The 12,380-nt window shown below is 41.3% G+C and overlaps 1 protein-coding gene across 4 annotated transcripts in view; it reads left to right on the plus strand.

The window, feature by feature from the left end:
• Positions 1 to 11,777: 11,777 nt before the first annotated feature.
• NFKB1 (nuclear factor kappa B subunit 1) overlaps positions 11,778 to 12,380 on the plus strand; it is a 78,235-nt gene continuing 77,632 nt past the window's right edge. For 3 of the 4 annotated variants that reach the window (XM_081959815.1, XM_081959817.1, XM_081959818.1), the window contains exon 1: positions 11,778 to 11,910. The gene's annotated coding sequence lies outside the window, so the exon portion shown is untranslated. The remainder of the gene's footprint in view (positions 11,911 to 12,380) is intronic. The other variant, XM_081959816.1, reaches the window with a different exon arrangement.

Here is a 12,380-nt window from a genome sequence, read left to right on the forward strand (position 1 = left end):
AGGTAACAGCATTCCATGTGCCTTTGGCATTTAGTCATGCCAGCCAATGATCATGGAGATGTCTTCAGCTTTGAAATGGAGATGAACACCGCCCCCTAGAGTCAGGAACAACTAGCACATACGTGCGAGGGGAACCTTTACCTTTACCTTACCCTCACATTGTTTATTGAGGTGCTGTAGTTTTTTTCCTAGCTGGTTAAAAAACATAAACTTTGCTTACGTATTGCTTAGATGTTCTTAAGACTATAGAAGAAATTCATATGCATTATTTAGAAAGTTAAACAGATAAACCTGATTAGTACAGTAAAACTTCAATTTAACGTACCATTGGTAGTTAGTTGTATCTGTTAGACCTGAACTGAGATCACTCCAATTTACATCATTTGCATAATTGTGTATAAATGTGTGTATTCAGGCTGAATTCCAATATAGACAACTTGTCCACTAAATGGAAGATTGAATTCTGCATTTCCACTAATTTACATTTGCAATCTACTAATTAGCAATTCTTCAATGATTTTACTATCTTGGATGGGAGATCACCAGAAAATCTCAGAATGACAGGCTAAATGGGGAGCAAAAAAATTAAATCTTGGAAGAAGGCAATGGTTGACCAGTTTTGAATTGTTGCAAGAAAACTACACTAACCCTTTAGGAAACTAGTGCATGAATCCTGGAAACACAAAAGGCAAGAAAATCTGCAAAATAATATATATTAGGAAACATGAAGGACATGGTAAATTTTACAAAGATGGAGGGGTCAAACTGTTTTCCAAAGCACCAATAAGCATGACAAGAAACAATGGTTGGAATCTAACCAAAGAAAGAATCAATCTAGAACTAAGGAGAAATTTCCTAATGGTGAGAGCAATTAACCAATAGAATAACTTGCCTTCAGAAGTTTTGGGTGCCTCATCACTGGAGGCTTTCAAAAAGAGACTGGACAACTCCATACCATTTGTCTCAAATGGTATGGAGCCTCCTGCTTGATCAGGGGGTTGGACTCGAAGTTCTCCGAGGTCTTTTCCAAATCTATTATTCTATGTTCTATGAGAGATTAAGGTAAAAGGTAACCTCATACATATGTGGTAGTCGTTCCCGACTGTAGGGGCGGTGTTCCTCTCTGTTTCAAAGCCGAAGAGCCAGCGCTGTCCGAAGATGTCTCCGTGGTCATGTGGCTGGCATGACTGAATGCTGAAGGCGATGGAATGCTGTTACCTTCTCACCAAAGTGATTCCTATTTTTCTACTTGCATTTTTACATGTTTTCGAACTGCTAGGTTGGCAGAAGCTGGGACAAGTAACGGGAGCTCATTCTGTTACATGGTGCTAGGGATTTGAACCGCCAAACTGCCAACCTTTCTGATCAACAAGCTCAGCGTCTTAGCCACTGAACTACCACGTCCCATAATTATGTCCCATAATTTGAAAAAGGGGTCAAGGTAGGAATTAGAATCTGATCTTTGGGGAAATAAAATATCTGCTAGAAGGACTCAGGAGAATTGCCTTCTACTAAATCAGAAAAAAATCTGCCCCAGAATTTCAGCTCTTTATAAGAGTTTTTCAAGTCCTACTTGGAATGCTACAAAGCCTCAATACTGTACACAAAAGATATACTTCACCCTTGAGTTACACAATCTACTCCATTTCCTCAAAGGAGGGGAAACTGGCACTAAAATCATGTTTGGGAAAGAAATATACAATTGCCTCAGATGAAACAAGAGGAAGAGATTCAGATTATTGATTTCAAGTGCGTAGAATGGGATTCATCATCTAATTTGACTTCAGGTTTCTAATTTTTCATCCCTTATTATTACATTCTTAACACCAGAAAATGATTAGCACTTTACAAGAAATGCTGCAGGCAATTGAAATTTAATGATAGTAATAAAAATGATCATGCCAGTGCAGAAGACTTTGCTGCCCTATTCTTAAATTTACATTAGATATATTTCCTTTGTTAAAAAAAAACTGTTTTGCTTCAGGGAAAATAAGATTTGATGTTTAGAGAATACAGAAAAATGTGTTGGACTTCAATTCCTATAATTCTCATTAATATGCTGACTGGAAATAATAGACTGTTTATCCTAAATATTAGGTAGGGAACTTTGTAGTTAAGATTTTGACATGGAAGAAGATTTTTAGCTGATGAAGTTGAAAGTGCCTGAGGTTGAGAGGCTTTCATTTTTTAATATTCTTTGATTGTATTTTTAAAGCCATGTTTTAGGTCTTATTGTTTTAATTTGTTTGTAGTACATTATTTATTGGTGGTATGGAAATGCTATCAATAAATTCATAAGCAATTAAGAAAGAAAGAAATAACTAAGACGGATAAAAGCAACCACACAAACTCTGAGCTAAAATAAGCCATACAAACTCCAAAAAAAAAGGAAGACCTCATGGCCAAATTCAAGGAGTACCGTATATTCCGCTGTATAAGGCGACTGGGGTATAAGACGACCCCCTACTTTCAGGTGCCCGCGAGCCGGCTGAAGGCCTCCATGCTGCCAGGCTTTCGTAGTTTGAGCTCAGCGCCTTCCTCCTCCAGATGGTCAGCCAGACCTTACTAAGCCATCCCAGTGCTCATCCATCCACATGCCCAGGCGAGGAGCACCAAGGTTATCGATTGAAAGAGCGGTATCTGCGCTAGTGGCAGCGCAGCTTTTTGCTTGGCAGCGTTGCTTTTTGTTTTGGTTTGGTTTTTCGGTATTTCCTGCTTATAAGACGACCCCCAATTTTTGAAATATTTTTGGGGGGTTAAAAAGTCATCTTATACGCTGGAAAATACGGTATTTATATATTTACGATTAAAGAGTATAGTTGTGTTTCCATGACACACAGAGCAATGGCTAATGTAAACCTGGTTTATAAAACATAACTCTTTTCTGTGTTAGCACAACACATTGAACTATAAAACAACTATGTGAAGTTACAATGTTGTTAGAAAGACATTTGCAATTTTCTCATAAATGCTTTTCTTATACTGGTGAGGACTTCAGTGTAGGTTTACAGAATTAATCTATGTTAAACATGATAAAAATATTTATCCTGTTTATTTCACTTATGTGGTCTATGATACTGTGGTGGAGTGGTTAGAATGCAGTACTGCAGGCTACTTCTGCTGGCTGCTGGCTGCCTGCAATTTGACAGATCAAATCTCACCAGGCTCAAGGTTGACTCAGCCTCCCCATCCTTTCAAGGTGGGTAAAATGAAGAGCCAGATTGTTGGGGGCAATTTGCTATCTCTGTAAACCACTTAGAGGGGGCTGTAAAGGGCTCTGATTAACCACCCACAGCCTTTAGAAATCACACAGCATGATCTTTCTCTTACTTACTCAGAAGTAAATACCTCCGATTTCCAAGAAAATTATGACTTCAGGTTTATTCAGCCACCTCTCTGCTTTTACCAGCATTCATTAGTTATGTTTTTAATCATATTGAACAAGGAATTTGTCAAATTTAAAAAGGATTATAGATCTCAAGAGGTAAAGTTCTGCATACATGACCTATTCTGGATTTCCACAGTAGAGGTATAATACTGAGTATAATTTAATATATTAAATTTGGAAGGTATTTCTATAGTAAACTTGTTTTCAGAATATTAATGGATATGCCAGTATCCTTCATAACAGGGTGCCCCCAACCTAGGCAACTTTAAGGCTTGTGGACTTCATCTCCCAGAACTGCCCAGCCAGCATGGACATTGAAAGTCACAAGTCTTAAGAGTTGCCAAGGTTGGACACCCTGCTTTATAATATCAAGGACAATATTTGGCTATTACATTTGCTGCCCAAGGCAAAGGACATCATTATGCCCATCTCACTCCATGGTTAAAAGCCAGTTGGATAAGGAATTAAATCAGGCATCCATTTTTTAAAGATCTGGTACATGGTTCTTTCCTCCAAATCCATTTTCTATTGATTGCCTTATTCTGCCTCTTGCTTTAGGAACTTTTTTTTTAAAAGCACCATATACTGATCCTTAACCCAGTGCTAATGCTTGTTTCTTATGTTTCTTATCTGCCCCTTCAAAACAGCAGTCGATTCTGGCAAACCTGTCCTCTTTGCTCCCTTTGGGCTGGATACCCATCACCACTCAAGAATACAGGGGCAGGTTAATGCTTTTGCTGACTACTTGCTCATTGTTTTGCCAATCTTCCAAGGACAGGTGAGTGAAAACTTTCCATTCTCGGCATCTCAACTTAAACCACAGTTAGAACCAGCTTTTCCTTTGCTAAGCAAGGTAGTAATTGAGTTGTGCACAATTTTACAGCCTTTTTTTGCCAAGGTTGTTAAGTAAATCACATGGTCATTCAGTGAATCCAGTATCCCCCATTGAATTTGCTTGTCGGAAGCCAAGCTGGGATGATCACAAATAATAACCAGATGAGCCTGGGAAATTGAAACCATTGTAATATATATGCCAATTACCAAGCAAGTTGCCAAAATTTGATCACATGAGCCTAGGAAGGCTGCAATCACCATAAGTGTGAGGACCAGTCGTAAGTCACTTTTTTCAGTGGTGGTGTAACTTTGAATGGTCACTAAATGAATGATTGTAAGTCAGTGACTACCTGTATGCTCCATTACCTGGGAGATGGGATAAATGAGTAGCAGCAGGATAGTACAACAGACTAGCAAATGGATGGCCTAAGTGACAAGACCCCACTTGGAAACTAAATCCAATAGACAGTACCTTGTTAAGGGTTTTGCAGAAATAGGATGTGGGATTAACATCTGCCTGGATTATATAAATACTAGCTGGATATCTGTGCTTCGCAATAAAACTATGTGATCCCTGCAATGCAAAAGAAATCCAGTTCATTCCTGTTCAATCCGCTGGCTCAGTGGTGTTCGGTGATTGAAACACGTAAGGGAATATCACTCCCACCACCTTGAGTCCAGAAGCAGTTCCAAAGGCATAGACATTTTGGTGAGGTACTGACGTTTAGTACTGTAAGAAGCCCCAGACTACTCCTGAGTGAATGAGTGGAATGTCTGCCAGTTTGAACTGAGGTAACAGAATGTGAGGCAACTGGCAGTTGGAACAGAGTTCTTTTCAGGTGGGGAGGGGGAGTAAACCGCTTAGAGAGGGCTGTAAAGCACTGTGAAGTGGTATATAACTCTAAGTGCTATTGCTAAGTGCTATTGCTATTCTTCCTCCTATTTTCCTCACAACAACAATCCTATGAGGTGAGTTGGGCTGAAAAAGAGTGACGGGCCCAAATTCACCCAGTTGGCTTTCATGCCCAAAGTGGAACTAGAATTCACTGTCTCCTGATTTCTAGCCTGGTGCTTAACCATTAGACTATTATGAAGTACCGTATTTTTCAGAGTATAAGAGGCACCGGAGTATAAGATGCAGCAATTGGTTTTGCACCATTTTTTTCTGCAAACCTCCCCAAAATGGCCTGTTTTTCATGAAAATGGGCACAGTTTTTTTCAAAAAAAGGGCACGAATATCCTTTAGGAGGCTTGTAGAGTGCTCCTGTGGGATGGGGGGCAAAAACGAGCAAAAGACGGCCTGTTTTTTTTTTTCAAAAAAAGGGCATGGATAGCCTTTAGCAAGCTTATAGAGTGCTGCTGGGGGTTGGGTTTTGCTCATTTCTGCCCTCCCCAGCCCCCAGGAGCTCTCTGAAGGTCTTCTAAAAACTATGCACGGCCATTTTGGTGAAGGGGGCAGGGTTTCCGGAAGCAAAAAAATGCTGTATTCAGTGTATAAGATGCACCCAGATTTTCAGCCTCTTTTTTGAGGGAAAAAGGTGCATCTTATATGCTGAAAAATACGGTATACGTTCCTCCACAGCTAGAGTACACACAGTCCCCATTTTATTTACACTTACTCCAAGACCCTCTATTAATTATCTCTTCATCTCCATCAATCTATCATCTATCTATCTATCCATCCATCCATCCATCCATCCATCTATCTATATCTGTCATTCCATCAACTTTGTTAACATTCTGGAGGTAAATTAAACCTATTTTTAGCCATCCTGAGTAGATCCCACAGTGAGATGGGAAGCAAATAAATTTATCAAACAAATAAGTACATTTTATCTCTGTGAATTTTTGGCTCCAGTTGACTGATTGACAGTGTCAACCACAGGTTGGGTATTTTTGCTATGTAACGGCAATAGTTGTTATTTTGTAAACAGCCCAGAATTATGCTACCTAAATAGGACTACCATCCTTCAGCAAAGGATGGTAGTCAGCCCTTTGAAAAAAGCAAATTCAGGAAACACAATTGCTAGCAGTATTGGAATGAACTTAACACAGGAAGGTATCTAATAGAATCTTAAAAGTCTATCAAAACTTTTGTTTATTTCAATGTATACTTAGCATAATGAAGTCACAATTGCTTTGAGTCTCTTTCTCACCCTTTCTACTTTCCCAGGACTTATATATTCTATATTAGGTTTATAGTCTCCTGACGTTCCATCACAGGCTGATAAAAAGCAACTGGTCTTTGAGGAGCAAGCACTGAGTCACAAGGGTCTATATATGTGTGTTTGTGGGTATATCTGGCCCGTTTCTTCTATGAATTGATATTAAGCATTGCAATTTTGTAACAGAAAGTAATGTAATCTTATTTTCTAGCTCTGAAAAAACCTGAAGATTGACAGTTGATCAATTGTAGAAAGAAAGAAGAGGGAAAGATCACACTTGGTCTATAAACCACTGATGATTCATGGAAAGCTCTGCAGGTCTTCTTGGGATAGTATGTAGCCAGGTTTCCTAAATATCTATGGAGATTCTCAGTCACCCATGACATAGTTGTCCCAATGTGTTTTTTCTTCTTCAAAAGGCAAATAACATATGTGCTAGTTGTTCCCGACTCTAGCCAGTGGTGCTCATCTCCTTTTCAAAGCCAAAGAGCCAGCACTGTCCGAAGATGTCTCTGTGGTCATATGGCCAGCACGACTAAATGCCAAAGGCACATGAAGCGCTATTACCTTCCCACCAAAAGTGGTTCCTATTTTTCTACTTGCATTTTTACATGCTTTCGAATTGCTAGGTTGGCAGAAGCCAACAAGGGACAAGTAACGGGAGCTCATTCCATTACACGACACTAGGGATTTGAACCGCCGACCTTTCTGATCGACAAGCTCGGCACCTTAGCCATGAGCCACCATGTGCCTTCAAAAGGCAACTAGACTGCTTTTTTCTTCAGAAGAAGGAGGCCCCCACCATCAGAGCTGATGAAAATTCTTGGATGAGAAGTGAAATGTTTTCTTCTTCTTCCCCAAGAGAAAAAAACAGTCCAGTGGCCTTTTGAAGAAAAAACACACAAAAAACCCCTTTGAGTCAACTTTCCTAAAACATCAAACTTCATCTCTTATGGCTGGACTTTTAAAACAGGTAAAGTCCAACATGTCTCAAAGGTCCCTGCTGGAGAGCCTCTGATCTCAAAAAAGATTAAAACACATTTCTTTTATTATTTTTAAAAAACTTTTTATAGGTTTACCAAAATATAAAATTCAAAGAGAAATTAAAAAAAGTAAAAGAGGAAAGCTGTGGCAAAGTTAGACAGCATACTAAAAAGCAGAGACATCACCCTGCCAAAAAAGTCTGTATAGTCAAGGCTATGGTTTTTCCAGTTGCAATGTTTGACTGTGAAAGTTGGACCATAAGAAAGACTGGGCATCAAAGAATTCAGGCCTTTGAACTATGGTGCTGCAGAAGACTCCAGCAAGTCCCTTGGACTGCAAGGTGATCAAACCGGTCACGCCTAGAGGAGATCAACCCTGACTGCTCTTTAGAAGGCCAGATCCTGAAGACAAAACTCAAATACTTTGGCCACCTAATGAGAAGGAAGGACTCACTGGAGAAGAGCCTAATTCTGGGAAAGATTGAGGACAAAAGAAGAAAGGGACGACAGGGAATGAGGTGGCTGGATGAAGTCACTGAAGCAGTAGGCTTGAGCTTAAATGGACTCCAGAAGATAATAGAAGACAGGAAGGCCTAGAGCAGTGGTGGGCAACCTTTTTTTTCAACTGAGCCAAATCTCGCCAAAACCACGATTGAAATTTATTTTGAGAGCCACATTTTTAAAACCGAAAATACATAGGATGGTACACTGTTTTTAGTTTCAATAAACTCTGGCATTTGAAGCACGCAAGTCTTAAAGCTGTCAAGTTACAAGATCCTTGCATCCCTAACCCTTTAGGAAAAAAACCCCAAGGGGTCTTCAAACCTGACAGCTTTAAGACTTGTGGACTTCAACTCCCAGAATTCCTCCTCCAGTCATGTTGGCTCAGGAACTCTGGCATTGAAGCATGCAAGTCTTAAAGCTGTCAAGTTGCAAGACCCTCGCACCCCCAACCCTTTAGGAAAAAAAACCCAGGGTCTTCAAACCTGACAGCTTGAAGACTTGTGGACTTCAACTCCCAGAATTCTGAGAATTGAAGTCCACCAAGGGCATCAATCATATTAGCCCAGGGATCTGCAAAATTGGCTCTTAAGACTGGTGGACTTCAACTCCCAGAATTCTGAGAATTGAAGTCCACCAGTCTTAAAACAGCCAACTTTGCAGACCTCTGTGTTAGCCCAAAGCCTGGCGCTGGGCGGGCCTTGCTCCACCATTGGTGGAGCCCCAAGAAGCGAGGAGGGAGAAAAAGAGACGGAGGCCAAGGAGCTTCCCCCCCGCCCCCTCCCAGCAAAAATCTAACCGGGGAGCCGGGCGGGCAGTAGCAAATTAGCCGATCACGCCGCGTGGGCAGTAGCAAATTAACCGATCACGCGGCGTGATCGGCTAATTTGCTACTGCCCGCCCAGCTCCCCGGTTAGTTTTTTGCTGGGAGGGGGCGGGGGGGAAGCTCCTTAGCCTCCGTTTCTTTTTCTGCCTCCTCGCTTCTCGTCCCCACCCGACTTCAGGATCCTCCCTAATCATTGTGGGTCGAAAAGAAAAAAGGGAAAGGGGCGCTTGTTTTGAAGTGCCCGAGAGGAGGGAGGGGAGCGGGCGCCCGGCACACAGAAGAGCCGCATTAAAATGTGTAAAGAGCCGCGTGTGGCTCGCAAGCCGCGGCTTGCCGACCACTGGCCTAGAGGAACGTTGTCCTTGGGGTCGCGCTGGGTTGGACACAACAACAACAAACGAAAAGTAGGAAGTGGGGGAGGGAAAATATGGTGTAAGGAGGGAAAAGGAAAGAGAAAGGCTCTAACTTCTGACTGTCTTTAGCACAGAAGATGCAACTGTTTAATTTTACACAGCAGTATGCACAAGCCATTTCTATAACATTAAACCTATCAAATTAGCAAAACCAAAGTTTCTTTTTTTTTCATTGCAAGCACAAAATCCAGAAGCAATTTCAAAATAGAAACCATATATATATATATATATATATATATATATATATATATATATATATATATATATATATATATATATATATATATATATATAAATTTATATATATATATATATATATATATATATATATATATATATATATATATATATATATATATATATATATATATATATATATGTTTTCTGAGGTTTTCGCGGGTGTTTGTATGTACGTCTTTGGTTGTTCGGGTTTTCTACGCGGGAGAAAATTCTACGCGGGAGAAAATTCTACGCGGGAGAAAACCCGAACAACCAAAGACGTATATATATATATATATATATATATATATATATATATATATATATATATATATATATATATATATATATATATATATATATATATATATATATATATATATATATATATATATATATTCTTTGGATAAAAGAATCACATTTCTTTCATTATTCATTACAATTGGCAATTGGCAACAAATGCTCTGTCTTACACGTTGGCAAAAAAAATCACAATACCAAATACAAGCTGGCAAATACGACCTTGTGGATGACCCTCCCTTTGTCAAGGGCCTGGGGGTACTCATCTCAAATGATCTAAGTGCCAGAGCTCATTGTAACAGCATTGCAAAAAGGCATTAAGAGTTGTTAACCTAATTTTGTGAAGCTTCTTCTCGGGTAATAATGTATTGCAAACTAGTATACTTCTCTGCTCACAATAGAATATCTTATACCACCAGGCTTGAAATTTTGGACTTAGACAATTTAGAACTACGCCACCTTCTATCTGACCTGTGAGTAGTACACAAAATTATCTGCTACAATGTCCTACCTGTCAATGACTACTTCAACCACAATACAGGAGCACACAATAGATACAAACTCAAAGTAAACCGCTCCAAACTTGATTGCAGAAAATACGACTTCAGCAACAGAGTGGTCAATGCCTGGAATGCATTACCTGACTGTGGTTTCTTTCCCAAACCCCCAAAACTTTAACCTTAGACTGTCTACTGTTGATCTCACCCCATTCCTAAGAGGTCCATGAAGGGGGTGTGCATAAGCGCACCAGCGTGCCTACCGTCCCTGTCCTACTGTCCCCATCTATTTGTATCCATTTCTTTCATTCATGTCTATGTCCAGGGCCGGATTTTCCTATAGGCTAACTAGGCTTCAGCCTAGGGCCTCAAGATCAAGAGGGGCCTTTTATTTTTATTTATTAACCTTGCCACATTTTTTATAAAGGTTAGTACCAATTACAACATGTTTCATTTAATATATTGATATATATCACAGTAATGATGTATTTTATTATCTCTCATGTAATTTACAAACTTAAAAATGGGAGGTGAAAGGGCCCCATAAGTGGAATAGCCTAGGGCCTCTTTTCATCTAAATCCGGCCCTGTCTATGTCTATATTTATACCTGCTATCTTGTACATGTTTGACAAACTAATAAATACAAATACAAATGACTCAAAGGTCCCTGCTGGAGAGCCTCTGATATCAAAAAAGATTAAAGCTCATCTCTTTTATTATTTTTAAAAAGAATTATTACTTTATCAAAATATAAAATGCAAAGAGAAAACTAGGAAGGGGGGGGGGCATGGCATAAGGAAGGAAAAGGAAAGAAAAAGACACCAACTTCTGATTCTCTTTAGCACAGTAGAAAACAGCAACATTACAACCGCAACTTTTCAATTTTACACAACAGCACGCACAAGCCATTTCTATAACACTAAACCTATCTAATTAGCAAAAACAAAACCAAAGTTTCTTTTTCTTTTTTCATTGCAAGCACAAAATCCAGAAACAATTAAAAAATATAAATAAGGTATACACACACACACTTGTACATATATGTATATATTTCTCTTCTTTGGATAAAAATAATTACATTTCTTTCATATTATTGAGCTTCATCACCGTCACTACGAAAGAGCCACCGGCTTTAAACGTCCCTCGTAAGCAGGAAGACGCTTGGAAGCCCCTGCGTGACAGCTTGGCTTCCGTGTAATAAACTCGCGAGCCTCTCCCTCCCGCCCCCCGCCCCGCCGTGTTGCACACCTCTGCTGCCACCACCCTTTCTCTGCTTCCAACCCTCCCCGGGGGGCGCCTGTGTCTCTTTCGGATCATTTTCATTTTTCCCTTCGCCGCTCATCGTTCGACGTCAGTGGGAATTTCCAGCTAGGAAGTGAGAGGGAGGCGAAAGTTGCGGCAGGGGAAGGGAGGGTGGGGAGGCGGTGCGAGATCGCGCGCACCAGGGTTGCGTGCCCGCGCCCGGCTGTCTGTCTCTGCGTGGGCGGCTAAGGCGGTCGGCGAGGTCCTCGAGGGACCCGGAGTGGCGGCGGAGCGCGGCGCTCCCTTCTTTTCCCACTGTTTGCTCGATGGAGCGCGAAGCCTTTCGACAGCCGCTGCCTTCTGCCGCCACCCGCCATCCCGAGCAGCCTTGGCGCTGACATGGCGCTCTTTTGACCGGGAGTTTCTCCGCCACGGTCGCCTTGCCTTCGCCTTCCTTTCTCCCCTCGCCGCGCTGGTTCTCCCATCCTTCCTTTTCTCGGACGAAAAAAGTGCACGGGAATCCCATTCCCCCGAGGGTAAGGTGAGTCCCGAGGTGCGCCCCCATCCCCACGAATCGGGTTTCTTAATGCTCGGGGCTAGCGGGAAAAACCCGCGCGGGTGCGCTTTCGGTGCCATGCGGAAACGTCGGGAAGTCGGGAAAGAAACTTTTTATTTTTTCTTTCCCCTCCGAAGTCCCCGGATTGTTGGGGGCACGAGCTTCCCTGACAGCCGCGGTCTGGTCCTTAGGCTTGACAAACGGGCTGGGTCTTGGGATGGAGAGACCTGCTGCCGCGTTAAACCGACGCACCCTTCAGCCCAGTCTATATAATCTATAACAGGGGTCTCCAACCTTGGCAACTTTAAACCTGGAGGACTGGCTGGGAAAATCTGGGAGTTGAAGTCCACCAGGCTTAAAGTTGCCAAGTTTGGAGTCCCCCAATCCATAAGGTCATGAAATACAAAGAGCTTTGCTGATTGGGGAATTTTGGGAGTTGAAGCCCACCAGGCTTA

This window comes from Natrix helvetica (assembly GCF_964273705.1).
Source record: "Natrix helvetica genome assembly, chromosome: 7".
NCBI lineage: Eukaryota > Metazoa > Chordata > Lepidosauria > Squamata > Natricidae > Natrix > Natrix helvetica.